The sequence below is a fragment of the Taudactylus pleione genome, unplaced genomic scaffold (genome assembly GCF_031769625.1).
Source record: "Taudactylus pleione unplaced genomic scaffold, aTauple2 ptg000828l, whole genome shotgun sequence".
Classification (NCBI taxonomy): Eukaryota; Metazoa; Chordata; class Amphibia; order Anura; family Myobatrachidae; genus Taudactylus; species Taudactylus pleione.
Window position 1 is genome coordinate 4,715,974 of NW_028285230.1, and position 17,760 is coordinate 4,733,733.

Sequence of the window (17,760 nt, forward strand, 5' to 3'; positions counted from 1 at the left end):
GGGAGCGGCACCCGATTTTCACGAGACTCCTGGCTGAATTAGAAGGGTAGGCAAGTATGGGTATGAATTTAGCCTATTGGCTACAATGGCTCACGCATGTAAAGAATTCATTATCTATTATGACCAAGCTCTGAGAAGCTACGCTGTTTGGAGCATAGTAAATTGCCAATTTTCACAGGCCTTATAAAAAGCTATGAGACAGACTAAAACAGAGTATACCCTCATATTAAATAGCCTCGATAAATGGATAATGCGTCAACCTATTTTTTTGAGGGTTGATGGCAAAAGTAAATTAATATACAGTCAGGTGCATAAATATTGGGACGTTATTCACCACCACAATGGCTTTGAAATGAAACATACAAGATGTGCTTTAATTGCAGACTTTCAGATTTAATTTGAAGGTAATTACATCCAAATCAGGTGAACGGTGTAGGAATTACACCGGTTTCTATATGTGCCTCCCACTTTTTAAGGGGCCAAAAATAATGGGACAAACTAAACAATCCTAAATCTAACTTTCAGTTTTTAATACTTTGTTGCAAATCCTTTGCAGGCAATTACAGCCTGAAGTCTGGAACACATAGACAACACCAGATGCTGAGTTTCATCCCTGGTGATGCTCTGCCAGGCCTCTACTGCTAATGTCTTCAGTTCCTGCTTGTTCTTGGGGCATTTTCTCTTCAGTTTTGTCTTCATCAAGTGAAATGCATGCTTAATCGGATTCAGGTCAGGGGATTGACTTGGCCATTGCATAACATTACACTTTTTAGCCTTAAAAAACTCTTTGGTTGCTTTTGCAGTATGCTTCAGGTCATTGTCCATCTGCACTGTGAAGCGCTGTCCAATGAGTTCTGAAGCATTTGACTGAATATGAGCATATAATATTGCCCGAAACACTTCAGAATTCATTCTGCTGCTTTTGTCAGCAGTCACATCATCAATAAATACAAGGGAACCAGTTCCATTGGCAGCCATACATGCCCACGCCATGACACTACCACCACCATGCTTCACTGATGAGGTGGTATGTTTTGGATCATGAGTAGTTCCTTTCCTTCTCCATACTCTTCTCTTCCCATCACTCTGGTACAAGTTGATCTTTGTCTCATCTGTCCATAGGATGTTGTTCCAGAACTGTAATGGCTTTTTTAGATGTTGTTTGGCAAACTCTAATCTGGTCTTCCTGTTTTTGTGGCTCACCAATGGTTTACATCTTGTGGTGAACCCTCTATATTCACTCTTGTGAAGTCTTCTCTTGATTGTTGACTTTGACACATATACACCTACCTCCTGGAGAGTGTTCTTGATTTGGCCAACTGTTGTGAAGAGGTTTTTCTTCACCAGGGAAATAATTCTTCTGTCATCCACCACAGTTGTTTTCCATGGTCTTTCGGGTCTTTTGGTGTTGCTGAGCTCTACGGTGCGTTCTTTCTTTTTAAGAATGTTCCAAACAGTTGATTTGACCACACCTAATGTTTTTGCTATCTCTCTGATGGGTTTGTTTTGATTTTTCAGCCTAATGATGGCTTGCTTCACTGATAGTGACAGCTCTTTGGATCTCATATTGAGAGTCGACAGCAACTGATTCCAGATGCAAATGTCACACCTAGAATCAACTCCAGACCTTTTACCTGCTTAATTGATAATGAAATAACGAGGGAATAGCCCACACCTGTCCATGAAATAGCTTTTGAGTTGATGGTCCCATTACTTTTGGCCCCTTAAAAAGTGGGAGGCACATATAGAAACCGTTGTAATTCCTACACCGTTCAACTGATTTGGATGTAATTACCCTCAACTTAAATCTGAAAGTCTGCAGTTAAAGCACATATTGTTTCATTTCAAAGTCATTGTGGTGGTGAATAGAGACCAAAATATGAAAATTCTGTCAATGTCCCAATATTTATGCACCTGACTGTATAGACCCCTTACCAGTAGATTGTGTCCAATGCACAGAGCAAAGCTGTAGTATTGTATCACAAGGCAACAATACCTCAATGATATAAAAACATTTGCAAATACAACAACAAAAGCCAAATAGTGTAATTATTAAAAGTTCCAGGAGAGCACGTTCATAGCTGTGAATTGATGTTAGCTGAAGGTGGAAAGCGTCTGTGACACTGTAACGTAGCGTTTTGCATGCAGATATACCCGCAGCTGTATACAGAATATAGGCACGCCGCATAGCATTGTAATCAGCATAAGCTGCTTGTGTATCCTATTCACATCGCTGTGTGAATAAGACGCATTTGAAGGTAAAAGGTCACCCGCAAAGACGCTGGCGGCTACCAAGTCACGCCACAGCATAGCGCGGCCAGAAGGGCTGTTTAATGCTTATGGAAGCAAGATGTATCTGAAAACATCAGTACTGTATGTAACAATATAGCTAGCAACCTGGTTGTCTGCTTCCTATTGTTTATTATATACATTTTGCAGTATGTTCAACCCATTGTAATATACAATCCGAGAAAAGGGGTTCTATTAAAGTATGAATAGAACAGATTTTCTTTCACTGCCATTGAACCAAAAACGTCGCTAGAGCAGCTGAGCAGTGTTCAGCTCCACATCGATCCTGCTCGGCAGCCAGGGGTGTAGTCAGAACTTTGTGGGCCCCATAGCAACATTTTGAATGGGCCCCTGCCCAAATGCCAAGTGCCGAGTTCATTTATGCCCCATACAGTCATTGTGCCCTAGTTCACATTATGGGCGGGATGCATCAAGGGTAAAAATGTGGTCAAACCCCAAAAATGCGGGTTTGACTTCATTTCTCATATGTACCAAGCCCCGGAGTGCGATGCACTCCACTCCAGGACTTGGTTGCGGTGGGTAATGCCATCTTCCTGATGGCATTACCCATAGAAGCGTGTGGGCATCTCTCCGCTGTGCTGATAGAGGCATCCAATCGGATCCCTCCCAGTACGCTCCACGGCGCATGCGTCCTTCTGCGCATGCGCAGAAGGATGCCGGAGGGGATTTTGGGTCATAGACTCGGAAGTCCCTCCATCGCAAAGGGCCGCTCTTACCGACAGTGGCCCTTTGCGGTGATAGTCATGCATCCCACCCTAAATGTTAACAGATCAATTAGCCACCACCTGCGCTATAGGGAGTCTTCATTCTAGCACCCTGCACCTGTCACAACCCTTGCAGTTCCTCTTTCCTGCTTGGGGTATTGCTGTCTGCTCTGGTGTTTCTAGCACACTCAGCTGATGCAACAAATGGCCGATATACAACCGTTTGTGTGCTAGAAGCACCAGAGCAGAGAGCGACACCCCAGGCAGGATAGAGGAACTACACAGGTTTTAGCAGGTGCAGGGTGCTAGAATGAACACTATATAGCAGAGGTTCCCAACCACAGTCCTCAAGGCACACTAACATTCCAGGTTTTAAGGATAGCCACACTTAAACACAGGTGTCTTAATTAGTACCTCAGTTATCTTGATTTAACCATCTGTTCTCAAGCATGGATATCACTATAACCTGGACTGTTAGTGTGCCTTGAGGTCCGAGGTTGGGAAACCCTGCTATATAGGGTATTCTGCTGCTAAGTTCACTACAAGTATACACCAACACCGTAATACAAACACGTAAGAATCAAAGTAGTGAACCTCAGCGCTGATCTCAAAAACCACACAATGTATATACTGTATGTATGTTAATTAAAACAACACCCAACACTGTATGTCAGTTCCGATCCCAAATCTCTTTTTTATTATTCTAGCAGATATCTATATAATGATAATAATTGTTCCCTTATGTGATATGTGCAGATCTCAGGTTGCCCAGGGAAACAGCAGCACATAGGGGGGTATTCAATTCAGTGCGATGTAGAATCCCTCCCGCAGTTATTCAATTCAACGCGCTGTTTGGGCGTGCAAAGGATTTCTTCTTGCACCCCCCTGGGGATGCGAGGAGAAATACGACAAAAGGGCCGGGCACACAGCTGTTTTCCGGCTTAGTGCGTCACTAACAGCCGCGCGCCCGGCACTTTAGTTGGAGAATGCCGGTTACCGCGCCTTAACACCCAGGTTAAGTCGCGGGAGCATGCATTCTCTGATTTACCCGCTTCCCGACAAGGCGCACAGCGCATTGAATTGAATAGCTGCTGGAGCTCCCTCCCGCGGCTATTCATCATCGTGCTGATTTGAATTCCCCCTATAGACTATTCAAGCTTCAATCAACACAGGTGAAGGATAGTGATATAACAACAAACTTGAGGCTGCAGCCAGTCCATCTATTCTGAAACCACCCAGGACGTTTCAGATAAAGTGCGCAGCCTGAATAGTCTATGTGCTGCTGTTTTCCTGGGCAAACTGAAATCTGCACATATCACATAAGGGAACAAATATCATGATATATAGACATCTGGCTGAATAAAACGAAAGAGATTTGGGACTGAGACAAGAAGGAACAGTTTTAGGAACTGACACACAGAGTTGGGGTTTGTTTTACTAGTTCACATCATTCCACTCAAGTGTCCCCAGTTTATATTATGTCACATTATAGTGCTCCCAATTCAGATTATGCCACAATACAGTGCAAAGGCAGAGATGATACATTACAATTCCCTCCTCCAGTTCATATTATGTCACATTACAGGCTGCAATTAGTTATAGGTTAGAATGTAGTTAGGGTTAGGCTGCAATTAGTGATAGGGTTAGAATGTAGTTAGGGATAGGCTGCAATTAGTGATAGGGTTAGAATGTAGTTAGGGATAGGCTGCAATTAGTGATAGGGTTAGAATGTAGTTAGGGATAGGCTGCAATTAGTTATTGGGTTAGAATGTAGTTAGCGTTAGGCTGCAATTAGTTATGCGGTTAGAATGTAGTTAGGGTTAGGCTGCAATTAGTTATTGGATTAGAATGTAGTTAGGGTTAGGCTACAATTAGTTATTGGATTAGAATGTAGTTAGGGTTAGGCTGCAATTAGTGATAGGGTTAGAATGTAGTTAGGGTTAGGCTGCAATTAGTGATAGGGTTAGAATGTAGTTAGGGTTAGGCTGCAATTAGTTAATGGGTTAGAATGTAGTTAAGGTTAGGCTGCAATTAGTTATTGGGTTAGAATGTAGTTAGGGTTAGGCTGCAATTAGTTATTGGGTTAGAATGTAGTTAGGGATAGGCTGCAATTAGTGATAGGGTTAGAATGTAGTTAGGGTTAGACTGCAATTAGTTATTGGGTTAGAATGTAGTTAAGGTTAGGCTGCAATTAGTTATTGGGTTAGAATGTAGTTAGGGTTAGGCTGCAATTAGTTATTGGGTTAGAATGTAGTTAGGGTTAGGCTGCAATTACTTATTGGGTTAGAATGTAGTTAGGGTTAGGCTGCAATTAGTTATACGGTTAACAAGTAGTTAGGGCTAGGCTGCAATTAGTTATACGGTTAGAATGTAGTTAGGGTTAGGTTGCAATTAGTGATAGGGTTAGAATGTAGTTAGGGTTAGGCTGCAATTAGTGATAGGGTTAGAATGTAGTTAGGGATAGGCTGAAATTAGTTATTGGGTTAGAATATAGTTAGGGTTAGGCTGCAAATAATGATAGGGTTAGAATGTAGTTAGGGTTAGGCTGCAATTAGTTATTGGGTTAGAATATAGTTAGGGCTAGCCTGCAATTAATGTAATGTAATGTTGTCATTTTGACTGTTGATAGTCAAAATTTCTACTTCAGGGTCCATAGGGTATCCACAGGATACCTTGGGGTATAGGTGTGACGTCAGTCGCAGGGCACCAAAGAGTTAAGCTTTCAGCCTCCCAGGATGCACTAGGTCCCCCTCCTATACCCCGCCCCCGGGCCAAGGCACCCCAGTTTAATTTGGTGCCCGGCCGGAGTCGGGTGCACCTGTTGGAGTGGGGGCTAGAAGAGCCCCTGAAGCTTTTTCTTCATGCAGCTGTGGCTGCACATCTGGATGAACAGCATGGACAGTCAGTCCTGACGTCCATGCTGTCTTCCCTACACCCCGCCGGTACCAGAACGCCGGTACTGATCCGGGGATGCTGGTGGGCGTCTGGGGTCACAGCTAGCGGTGACCCCAGATGCTCCGGACCATGGCCGGATTCAAGGGGGACAGAGGTAAGCAGCGGGGTCCCGCGGTGGGTCCCCGCTGATCACATGGTCCTAAGTCCCCAGGCAGGGGGCTCCCTGGGGACTGGCTGCAGCGTGGAGCCAGGCGACCAACCTGCGCTTCCACTACCCCCTGGTACAGCGGACCGCAGCAGAGCGGTAGCGCTGCGGCGTCCCAGGGGTTAAATGCATGCCAGGGGAGCGCGCCTTCCCTGTCTCACAGCCGGCGCCTCCCCCGCTGCACACAGCCCTCTCTGCATGCTGCCGACTGGTCCTGTGGCAGCGCTCCTCCCCCAGGCCAGCCTCCTCTCTGCTCCTCGGCGGCCATCTTCTCCAGAACGCATGGTGAACGCTGCTGGAAGCGCTGGACGGAAGCATCGTGGTCTGGGTCCCCCCGCATACCTCTCCTCCGCTGTGGTCAGGTCTGTGTATGCAGCGCTGTGTCCTACCAGGCCCTGTGTCTGTGTAGTTGAGTGATCAGCGCTGTTAGTGCAGGAATTGTTATTTTTCTGCATTGTATGTGACTGTGCTAGCGCTGCTGCCTGTAATCTTTTCTTCTCTAAACTGTCAGCTTTATTACTGTCCCTGTTCTTTCTGCTAAAGCCCTTGCGGTGCGGTGCTGCAGGGTGGTCTCTCGCCTATTTAATACTTAATTGGTGAGAGAGGTCACATACGTGGTGCCATCATGTCTGAAAGTGATTTTCCCCTCCGGCTACAGTGTACCACGTGCAAAGTACCGTTAGCGGAGGGGGAGGGTAGCGCGGAGGGCCTTTGCCGGCAGTGTTTGTCCATGGCGCGGCCTATTACGGTTACAGCACCGGTACAGGAGCCGCCCTGGGCTTGTTTCGCTCAGGCGTTAACAGCTTTAGTGGGCCAGTTAGCTCCGCAGCCCGCGTTTACTCCGATGGGTTTGTCCCAGCAGTCTGTGGTGTCGTCACCCATGCAGGGGTTCCCACGACAATTGGTGGTACCCCACAGTCTCCCTATTTCCCCGCTCCCGGGTTCTCAGGAGCCAGCGTGGGTTAACTCCCTGACGAGTTCTGTACAGCACTTGTCGGATGTGTTGCAAGGGGAGTCTGTGATGCGGTCTCATAAAAGGCCGGTGGCGTCTCTGTCCGCTCCTTATGAGGATGACGAAGGGACGTCTGATGATGGGGAGATTCTAGATCCTTACGATCAGGAACCTCTCCATACTAAGGACGCTGATGCTAAGTCCAAAGTATATATTCCTGGACTTATTCGGGCGGTCCGCACAGCCTTGGTGATTGAGGACGAAGTTCCCCCAGCGGCTAAATCTAAGTATGCCTTTTTCAAAGATGTGAAGGGCAAATGCCACAGTCTTTCCTCTTTCGGGTCAGTTGGTGGACCATTTAGAGGAGGCGTGGAAACAACCTGGCAAAAGATACCAGCCGCAGAGACGCCTGGCGGTGGCTTATCCGTTCGCGGATAATTATTTTGCGAAGTGGGAATCCCCTCCACAGGTGGATTCTCACGTGACCCGTCTTGTCCGTAGTGCCACATTGCCGATGCCATCCATGTCCTCCCTTAAGGATGCTACGGACCGCAAGGTAGAAATCTGCCTGAAGTCCGCTTATTCCCTTGCAGGGGGGGCAGCACGGCCGGCTATGGCCATTTGCTGGGTTGCCAGAGCGATGGAGCGCTGGGCGGATTCATTAGAGGCTTCTTTTGAATCCGACTGTCCGGCCGATCAGGCGGAGTTGATTGGCAATCTCCGTGATTCGGCCACCTACATCAACGAGGCGGCTCTAGACATTAGTACTCTGGTGTCTAGAATTTCTTCAGCAGCGGTAGCTGCTCGTCGCACCTTGTGGCTGCGATCCTGGAAGGCGGACGCAGATTCCAAGAAAGGTCTGGAAGCGTTGCCGTTTACCGGAGAAGTTCTCTTCGGTCCGGATCTGGATAAGATTGTGGCCACGCTGGCGGCAGCCAAATCTGCCTGTCTCCCGTCGGCCGCTGCTCCTTCTGGTTCGGGACCATCGTCCTTTCGGTCATCTAGGGCCCAGGGCAGGCCCAAACCACAGTCGTTTCCTCGACAGGCTGGCCCTAAGAAATCGGTCAAGCCCCGGAAGCAGGCATGGAGTACCAGACGTCCGGCCCCCAAGCCAGATGACAAGCCTGCGGCCTGACGGTCCGGGCCTCCCTTTGGGGGATCCCAGGGTGGGAGGCCGCCTGCTACAGTTCGCCCAGTGTTGGTCGACCACTACGACAGACACTTGGGTTCTGGAGGTGGTTTCCCACGGATACGCCCTCTCCTTCCGGCACAGACCCCCGGCTCGCTTCTTCACCACGGGTCTCCCATCAGACCGGAACAAGGCTACGGAGCTGCGGAAGGTATTGCACACTATGCTCCAGGCTGGAGTTATAGTGGCGGTTCCATTCTCCCAGAGGGGCCAGGGTTTCTATTCAAATCTATTTTTGGTACAGAAACCCAATGGGTCATATCGTCCGATTCTCAACCTCAAAGCACTCAACAGGTCTTTGCGGGTCCCGAAGTTTCGGATGGAGACCCTACGGTCCATCATTCTGGCGCTGGAACCTGGGGACTACTTGGTGTCATTGGACATACAGGACGCTTACCTGCATGTCCCTATTCTTTGGCTCCATCAACAGTTCCTCAGGTTTGCAATCAGCAGCGACCACTTCCAGTTTCGGGCGTTACCTTTTGGCCTGGCAACAGCACCACGTGTTTTCACCAAGGTGATGGCGGTCATGGCGGCTTCTCTGCGGCTGCAGGGAGTCCGCATGTTGCCGTATTTGGACGACCTGTTATTGGTGGCAGGATCTCCAGAGCTCCTGTTACGCCACTTGGACCTGACCATTGCACTGCTGCAACGGCACGGCTGGCTAATCAACTGGCAGAAGTCCACTCTAATCCCGTCTCGGAGGATTCTGCATCTTGGAGCCTTATTGGACTCGGGACAGCAAAGGATCTTCGTGACGGAGGACAAGATCTCTGCTTTACAGTCAAGGGTGCGCAGTTGTCTGCACAGCCGCCGGGTGTCCTTACACTCGGCGATGAGGTTACTGGGCTCCATGGTGTCGGTGTTCGACATGGTGGAATACGCCCAGTTTCACTCCAGACCTCTGCAGCACCTGATCCTGTCCAAGTGGAACGGGCTGACTCAGTCTCTGAAGTCCCAGACGATTGTGCTCACCCAGGAGGTTCGCCTGTCCCTTACGTGGTGGTTACAGACGACCCACCTCAACAAGGGACGTCCGTTCTGGGTTCCAAATTGGGTCCTGTTGACAACGGACGCCAGTCTTTGGGGCTGGGGAGCAGTTTCGGGTCCACACTTGTTCCAGGGCAGGTGGACGCCGACAGAAGCGGAGCTTCCAATAAATATCTTGGAACTCCGTGCGGTCTTCAATGCTCTCCAGCAGGCACAGCGGTTTCTCCAGGGTCGCCCGGTGCAGGTCCAGTCGGACAATGCTACCACCGTGGCCTACATAAACAGGCAAGGAGGAACTCGCAGTCGGGCGGCTCTCGTAGAGGTCTCTCGGATCCTGGTTTGGGCGGAGCGCAATCTTCCGGCCATATCAGCGGTCTTCATCCCGGGAGTGCTCAATTGGGAGGCGGACTTTCTAAGTCGCCAGGACGTTCATCCGGGGGAATGGTCCCTGCACCCGGACGTTTTTCAACTACTGGTGGACAGGTGGGGTCTTCCAGAAATCGACCTCATGGCGTCCCGGCACAACAACAAGTTGCCGGTGTACGGGTCTCGCACAAGAGACGAAGGGGCGTCTCTGGTGGATGCTCTGTCCGTCCGGTGGACGTTCCGGTTCGCATACCTGTTCCCTCCGGTCTCCCTTCTTCCACGGGTAATCCGGAAATTCAAACAGGAAGGAGGGACGCTCCTGTTGATAGCTCCCGCGTGGCCCAGACGGCACTGGTTCTCAGACCTTCAGGGTCTGTCCGTGGACATTCCTCTGCGGTTGCCGCTACGACCGGACCTTCTGTCTCAGGGTCCTTGCCTTCACCCGGACCTGACTCGGCTGTCTTTGACGGCGTGGCTGTTGAGACGGCCATGCTGAGGTCCCGGGGGTTTTCCAGCTCTGTGGTGCGTACCATGTTACGAGCTCGGAAACCGTCTTCCGCGAGGATATACCATCGCGTGTGGCATACGTTCTTCCAGTGGTGTCGACCGAGAGGTTATGCACCGCGGGAGTTTTGTCTGTCTCGGATTCTCGCCTTCCTGCAAGCGGGACTAGATCATGGGCTTCGCCTTGCTTCTTTGAAGGTACAGGTTTCGGCCCTATCTGTCTGGTTTCACCGTAGGATTGCTACAATCCCGGATGTGCGCACCTTTATGCAGGGTGTTCTCCGCATTCAGCCGCCCTTTGTTCCACCTGTGGCGCCTTGGGATTTGGCTGTGGTCCTGAGGGCTCTCCAAGGACCGCCGTTTGAACCACTGGGCTCAGTGGATCTTAAATGGCTAACAGCTAAGACTGTTTTCCTTCTGGCCATTGCTTCGGCCAGACGTGTTTCTGAGTTAGGGGCTCTTTCTTGTAGACCCCCTTTCTTGGTTTTTTATGGGAACAGGGCAGTGCTCCGCACTCGGCCCGAGTTTCTTCCCAAAGTTGTTTCCCAGTTTCATATTAACGAGGAAATAGTTGTTCCGGCCTTTAACTCACCGGGTCTTTCCGTGGGTGAGGCCTCTTTGGATGTTGTGCGGGCCTTAAGGACTTATGTTGACCGCACTTCTTCGTTTAGGAAGTCGGACGCTTTGTTTGTCCTCTTTGGCTTCCGTAAAAAGGGTTGGCCTGCTTCAAAGCAAACTTTGGCAGCCTGGATCCGTATGGCTATTTCTGAAGCTTATCTTCATGAAGGCCTACCGGTCCCTCCTTCTCTGAAGGCTCATTCCACTAGGTCTGTGGGTCCTTCGTGGGCAGCTCGACGTGGTGCCTCGGCAGTTCAGATCTGCAAGGCTGCTACGTGGTCTTCTGTCCATACCTTCGTGAGGTATTACAGGTTTGACACCTTCGCCTCTCAGGATGCTTCCTTCGGGCGGCGGATTCTCCTTTCTGCACAGGAGCGTCCCCACCCTTAAAGGATACTGCTTTGGGACATCCCCAAGGTATCCTGTGGATACCCTATGGACCCTGAAGTAGAAAATATGAGATATGGTAAGAACTTACCCTTGTTATCTCTATTTCTACGAAGTCCATAGGGTTCCACAGGACTCCCGCCCTGTCGCACCTGTGCTGCAGATGGGCTTTGCTCTGGTCACCGGTTTTCCGTCTCCCTCTGGTGAGAATGTGATTCTTGTATGTGTCCAGATCTTTGTTCTCTCTCTTCCTTCTCCTCCTCCGGCCTATGGCTTGGTAACTAACTGAGGTGCCTTGGCCCGGGGGCGGGGTATAGGAGGGGGACCTAGTGCATCCTGGGAGGCTGAAAGCTTAACTCTTTGGTGCCCTGCGACTGACGTCACACCTATACCCCAAGGTATCCTGTGGAACCCTATGGACTTCGTAGAAATAGAGATAACAAGGGTAAGTTCTTACCATATCTCATATTGTTGACATTCTGTAGATTAGGTCAGTGTCAACATTGTGGATATCAAAACTTAATTTTTTTACATTTTGAACCTATCGAGATGATGGTGTCGACATTCTGTATGTCTACATGTCATACCCAACTCAGGAGAAGCCCTACCTCCGGTGAGGACAGCAGTTTTCAATGGTTTTTAGTTTTTTTCTCCCTCTAATAAATGGCACTATGATAAGGTCCAAAAATTGCTAAAATGAAAATGATTGTAGGTCTATCCAGCAGCATATTGTACTTTTTACTACTCTGTATCTATTCTACAATGGCTAAACATGTACAGTACTGGGAGGCTGTAACACAAAATATGTCATAAAGTCAAATTGCAGTGAAGCCTGCAACCTATGTATGTGGTGCTGCCCTCCTTATAACCTAGACCCCCAAGAGGCTTTATGTACCGTTTTATGCTTTTGCATTTGAAATATTTATGGTGTAAAATTCAGCAGTACATTTTTTTTTTCTTCTCCAGACCGGAGGAGACGGCACTGGATTTATGAGATAAAAGCAGAAGACACAGGAGCTTGTGAAATCCATCTTGTCTGGTGAGTTATTCTAAAACCTACCAGTTATTCAGAGTCAGATTTATTGTTGTTTACAGGTAAACTCTGACACTAGGATGGACAGTTCTGGTGGTTCAGTTAGTGAGATATATTGATCCTTCTTTCTCTATGTCCTGGAACATGTTGTCCTGGGGAGCAGAACACCCCTCGCAATATGCAGTGCCTTGTATAGATTTACAAACACCTAGCACTTGTCTGGTATAGTTAATGTGCCTTGAGCTAAGAGTAAACCTAGCTAGAAAGGACTATCCTACCTTTCGCAAATCAGGTTCCACTCCTGGGGGTCCTGAATATGAAAATTTGGGGGAGAGATTTAGTAATTTCCCTAGGTCAACTGTAATTCAAAGTGTCAAAGTAAATCTGCTCTGCGTTTGTGTACTAATATACTTGTATATAAAAAAATGGCATTTGCACCCCTTAAATTACAACCAGGGGTGCCTCTCTGAGGCCTGAACTTGCTGAAGGTCGTAACCATGTCCCCAAGATGATGCAGTCTTGTCCACTCCTTGGGTCACGGTAGTATACCCCTTTTCCAAAGAGCACTGATGGGGTATAGACATAGGGTCTCATTCAGAGCCGCTCGTAAGCGGCCGTACGCTCGTTCCGAGCGATGTTCGCACATCTGCGCATGTAATACGCATGTGCGAACCAGTCAGTGCGGCCGAAAATCATTTGTTCGCTATATAGCGAATGCCTGCTATTTTGAGTGACAGGAGGAGGCGTATGTGGGTGGTAACAGGGGAAGGTGCTTGAAAACGGGGAGTGGAATTCAGAACGCAGGCGTGCTTAAAGGTCAAAACTGGCGTTTTATGGGTGTGCATAATTAATACAGCAGCGTCATTAACCACGTCACTTGGTTGTTTTATAGTCAGAACTGCTCGCAATATAGCGGTAGGAAAAACCAACCACAAGAATAGCGAGCAGTTCATACGCTGTTCGATGTACTCGATTAATCTAATAAATAGCGGACATGACGTATGATGCGAGCGGCCAGGGGGCGTATTTTTCAAATAAACGACCGCATGTTTTGTTCGCTCGCTCAGACCTAGAGGCGTGAACAGACCGCAAAGAGCGAACGGTTCATTTGAATAGCCACCCCCTTTTTCTGAACGAGCGAGCGCTAATAGCGTCCGGCTCTGAATCAGGCCCATAATCTGCAGAATGTTATACTACTGCAATTTAGTAAAATACACCCAATGTGTGAAAAAAATAGGTGGGGGGGTCTATGCATTGCCATGAAATAGCCTTTTCCAATAGCGTAGAGCTTTGGCATAAGGCTCCACAGCATTTATGTTCCATATTTTTTTAACGGTGCATGACCATAAAAAGATCAATTGCATATACAGCACATATGCCGAAAAGTGTGCGGAAGAGTTACGTTTGCTCTTACAAGTACAGTTCTGTATGCATAATACTGTACCATCCTGATATGGCGTTGTGTTCTTTTTCTCAAACCCACAAGCTTCTAATGCTGAGTAAAATGATATGCAGCATGCCTATATTCTGAGTGCAGCTGCGGGTGTATCTGCATGTGAAATGCTCCGTTACAGTGTCAGCGGTTGTGACACTGTAATGTAGCATTTTGCATACAGATACACCCGCAGCTGCACTCAGAATATAGGCATGCTGCATATCATTTTACTCAGCATAAGCTGCTTGTGTGTGTCCTATTCGCATCACTGTGAGATAAGACACATCTGAAAGGAAAAAGTCGCACGAAAAGATGCTCTGCGCTACCGAGTCGCACGTCGCTCACCCGTTATGTGTAACGTGACTTGTAGCGCGTGGAGGATAGATGTATGTGGAAACATCTGTATGATGATTATGATAGGCTTAGTATGACCTTTTGACACATTTGCCTGGTTTCATTTTTTTTGTGTGTCAGAATCTCATTGCTGTTGCCAGCAGATGCATAGTTATACACATGAGTAACTTTTGTCAATTATTGGAAATTTTACATGTACTCATCATATCAGGGGCGGACCTAGCACTGCAGGGGGTGTGGCCACTGTGAGACCCTGAATTTGAGAAGCGCCTGGCAATGCTTTGTCACCACCCAGAGGGCCTGATTCAGAGCTGGACGCTCTGACCAGAGCGCTCGCTCTGAATCAGGGCCCTCCTACCTCAACTTGGAGCGGCCTCATGGACGCTCGCATAGCTGTGGGTTACCACCCACAGCTATAGCGAGCGTCCATGATGATAGTCGCGATGGTCAAGACCATCGCGACCATCAGGCTTGCGACGAGACCTTGCGGTAGGGTCTTGTTGCCGCAAGCCCTGGAGTGATTTTGGCTCTATCAGAGCCAAAATCACTCCCACTGACATCACTAGTGATGTCAGTGGGGCCGGACCCAGACGGTAGGCGTTCCCATGGGAACGCCTCCGTCTGGCAGCCACGCCCCCGGCACACCCACCAAAGGGGGCGTGTTGTCAGTCACCATCGACAGCACGCCCCCTTTGGTGCAAGACCCGGAGTGACAGCTTGGCTGTCGCTATGCGGGTCTCGCGCATGCGCACGACGGAGCTCCCTCCGTCGTGCGCATGCGCATTAGGGCACCATCGACCCACGAGCGGGTCTGAATTAGGCCCAGAGGGCCTGATTCAGAGCCGGACGCTCTGACCAGAGCGCTCGCTCTGAATCAGGGCCCTCCTACCTAAAAATGGAGCGGCCTCTTAGACGCTCGCATAGCTGTGGGTTACCACCCACAGCTATAGCGAGCGTCCATGATGATGGTCGCGATGGTCAAGACCATCGCGACCATCGGGCTTGCGACGAGACCCTGCGGTAGGGTCTCGCTGCCGCAAGCCCAGGAGTGATTTTGGCTCTATCAGAGCCAAAATCACTCCGACTGACATCACTACTGATGTCAGTGGGGCCGGACCCAGACGGTAGGCGTTCCCATGACGCCTCTGTCTGACAGCCACGCCCCCTTTGGTGCGAGCTCCCTCCGTCGTGCGCATGCGCATTCGGGCACCATCGACCCGCTTGTGAGCGTCCTGCGCTCGCGAGCTGGTCTGAATTAGGCCCAGAGGCCCCTGCCTTGCTCTCAGGAGTGGCGACTGCATCTGAGCATGTGCAGGTTTGGCGCATGCCAGTTGAAGCTGCAATTTCCACTGTGCCAGCACCAGACCCATGCATGTTCAAAAGAGCATAGCAGGGGCTCGGCTGTGGTGCCCAATATTTTGTGTTCCACCCCATACAACAGAATATGTATACTGCCACTATGCAGCAGAGTATATCTTATTTCTCCTGTAGCAATACGTTTGAGAACTCTGGAAATCAAATAAAATATTAATTTTTCGATGATACTTGAAGTCTAGTCAGTAGGATGCCCAATGGGGACTTACAGTTAGTCCTCATTTTTGTGTCATTACAATGCACAAATGGTTACACTACACATGTCAGCCTGGAGGTATCCCAATCATTCCTTTAGTGCAAACAGAAACAGGTCCTGCTGTCATAGAGTTGCCAGAAGCATAATGATAAGGTTGATTGGCATTGTGACCTAATATCATACAGTAGAATGTATAGAGGGAGGAAGTAAAGCGGGAAACAATGAAATCTGTACAGCACTATGATTAATGAGGAGGGGCTGAATAGGGGAGCACAGAAGGGAGGGAGACAGCAGGTAGGTACAGTAAGCAGATGAAGGCCAACAGGTTGAGAAAAGACTAGGTTAAAATATAGCCCCTCTCCAAACACTTCTGCTGTGCTCCCAACCCTGTCCTTCGTATGGGCCATCAGTGGGCCCAAATTTCATTATATGTCATACACAATAAGGCACATATAGGAACGTTCTGTGACATAACATGCCTGCTCCTCCACAAATGCCCCCATAAGCCTATGGACTTTCAGATCAATGGGGACAGAAGTGTGTGTGTTGGAAATGCTTGTGCTGTCTAATGGGAGCAGTTGGGCCAGTCGGTATTACTTCTTGCAGAATGTAAGTTGCTGCAGCTACATGAGCGCACATACTGATAAAACCTCATAGATTTGCTTTTGCAGGATGAGGCCTATTTTATTATTAGTGGTGATAAGCCTGTTCTCTGTCAAAAGCAGATGGTTTTACAGGGCTCCTCCTTACAGTAGACCATATCGGAGAAACTTCACTTGGTCTTTCAGGGGACAGTGTGGAAGCCTACAGTTTTTAAGAAGAATCGTGCCAGTTCAAATTGCCCATATTGAGTTAGGGCCTGATACAGAGATGGAGAGAAATGTGATCGCAGTTGCGATTTTGTACACAACGCAGCTGCAAAAATATGCTAACGGTTGCAAAGATCACCCGAGCGCCCACTGCCGCCTTCTCATCTGCGTAAGACATCGCTTACCTGCATAAATATCGGTAACGGTTACATCAATGCACATCGAGCAGCCATCTTGCCCTTGCCGAAGGTCTGACCAATCACTGCAGGTCTCCTAGCACACTGAGAGCTCTCATGCTGCGAATGCAGTCTCAGTGGCTAATTTATGCACGTTCAAGAAACGGCGTTCAAACGGTCAGACATGCCTCCGTTTTTCTGACCACCCCCCCGTTATACCCTGAATGCTGACTACCTGTCATTTACTTTGCGAGTGGATCCTCTGTGCAGACATAATCGCTAAGCAATTGCGGCATGCGCACTGGCAAACAATCGCTCGATCTCCGTAAGTATCGCCATTCTATCTGTCTCTGAACCAGACCCTTAGTAAACAACATGGCTGACTTTGCCATGAATACATAAGAGAAGAGTTCTTCTGACTGATAAATGGGTGTGGTATATTTTGTTGACTTTCATGATGTCGATATTCAGCCGGCTCACAATGTCGACACTGGTAAGATGTCGACATGATTAGAATGTCATCAAAATATCCCTGGTGGTGACTTACCTTGCTCCAGCTACAGCATGTCTTCCGGGTCCAGCGGTCAGCTGATGAGGACTACCGACGGGGTGCGCTTTTCGGTGGTATCCCCAACCATCCCCTTAATGCTTAACCCTAACCCTTCCCCCCTGCAGCCTAACTCTAACCCTCCGCTGCCGATCTGTGCAGAATGTCGGCGTCTTACGACATTGGGAACATGTCAACATTCACGTTCAATGTCGACATCATAACTGATCATGACTACATCCCCGATAGACAATGCCTAGATCTATATTTTCCAAGCATTTACTGTAAATGAAGCTGAATACCTTCTACATCCATTTCCCACACAAGTTGCTCCGCCAGGACCCTGAGAGGCTGTTTATGGGAAGCCCAGTAATGATGTGTGTTAGATGAAGGCAATTAGCGCTCCCTGAATATCTGTGTGCGCGCAGGGAAGCTGTGTGGGATGGAGCTGCTTTCAGATCAGAGCTCATTCCACCTACTTGGCTCTTGTCATTGGCTAATGCCCCTAATGCTCTGACTACAGATGAAACGGCAGGGGTTAATGTCAGCATGTGCGACACTGTCACAAATTGCAGGCACCGTGTCCTAAGCAGCGCGCGCTTGCCTAAAAATAATCTGTGCTAGTATGAAAATAACAGTAATTACCATTTCTGATCCTTTTCCCCTCAGATCTGCGGTCTGATGCATAATATTTATGTGTAACAATCCACTTTCAA

The 17,760-nt window shown here is 48.7% G+C and overlaps 1 protein-coding gene across 3 annotated transcripts in view; it reads left to right on the top strand.

Moving 5' to 3' along the window:
* SMPD3 (sphingomyelin phosphodiesterase 3) overlaps positions 1 to 17,760 on the top strand; it is a 203,076-nt gene that overhangs the window by 67,946 nt on the left and 117,370 nt on the right. For 2 of the 3 annotated variants that reach the window (XM_088458332.1, XM_088458333.1), the window contains exon 2: positions 12,087 to 12,159. The exons of the other annotated variant lie outside the window; for it this stretch is intronic. The gene's annotated coding sequence lies outside the window, so the exon portion shown is untranslated. The remainder of the gene's footprint in view (positions 1 to 12,086; positions 12,160 to 17,760) is intronic. 3 annotated transcript variants of the gene reach the window in all.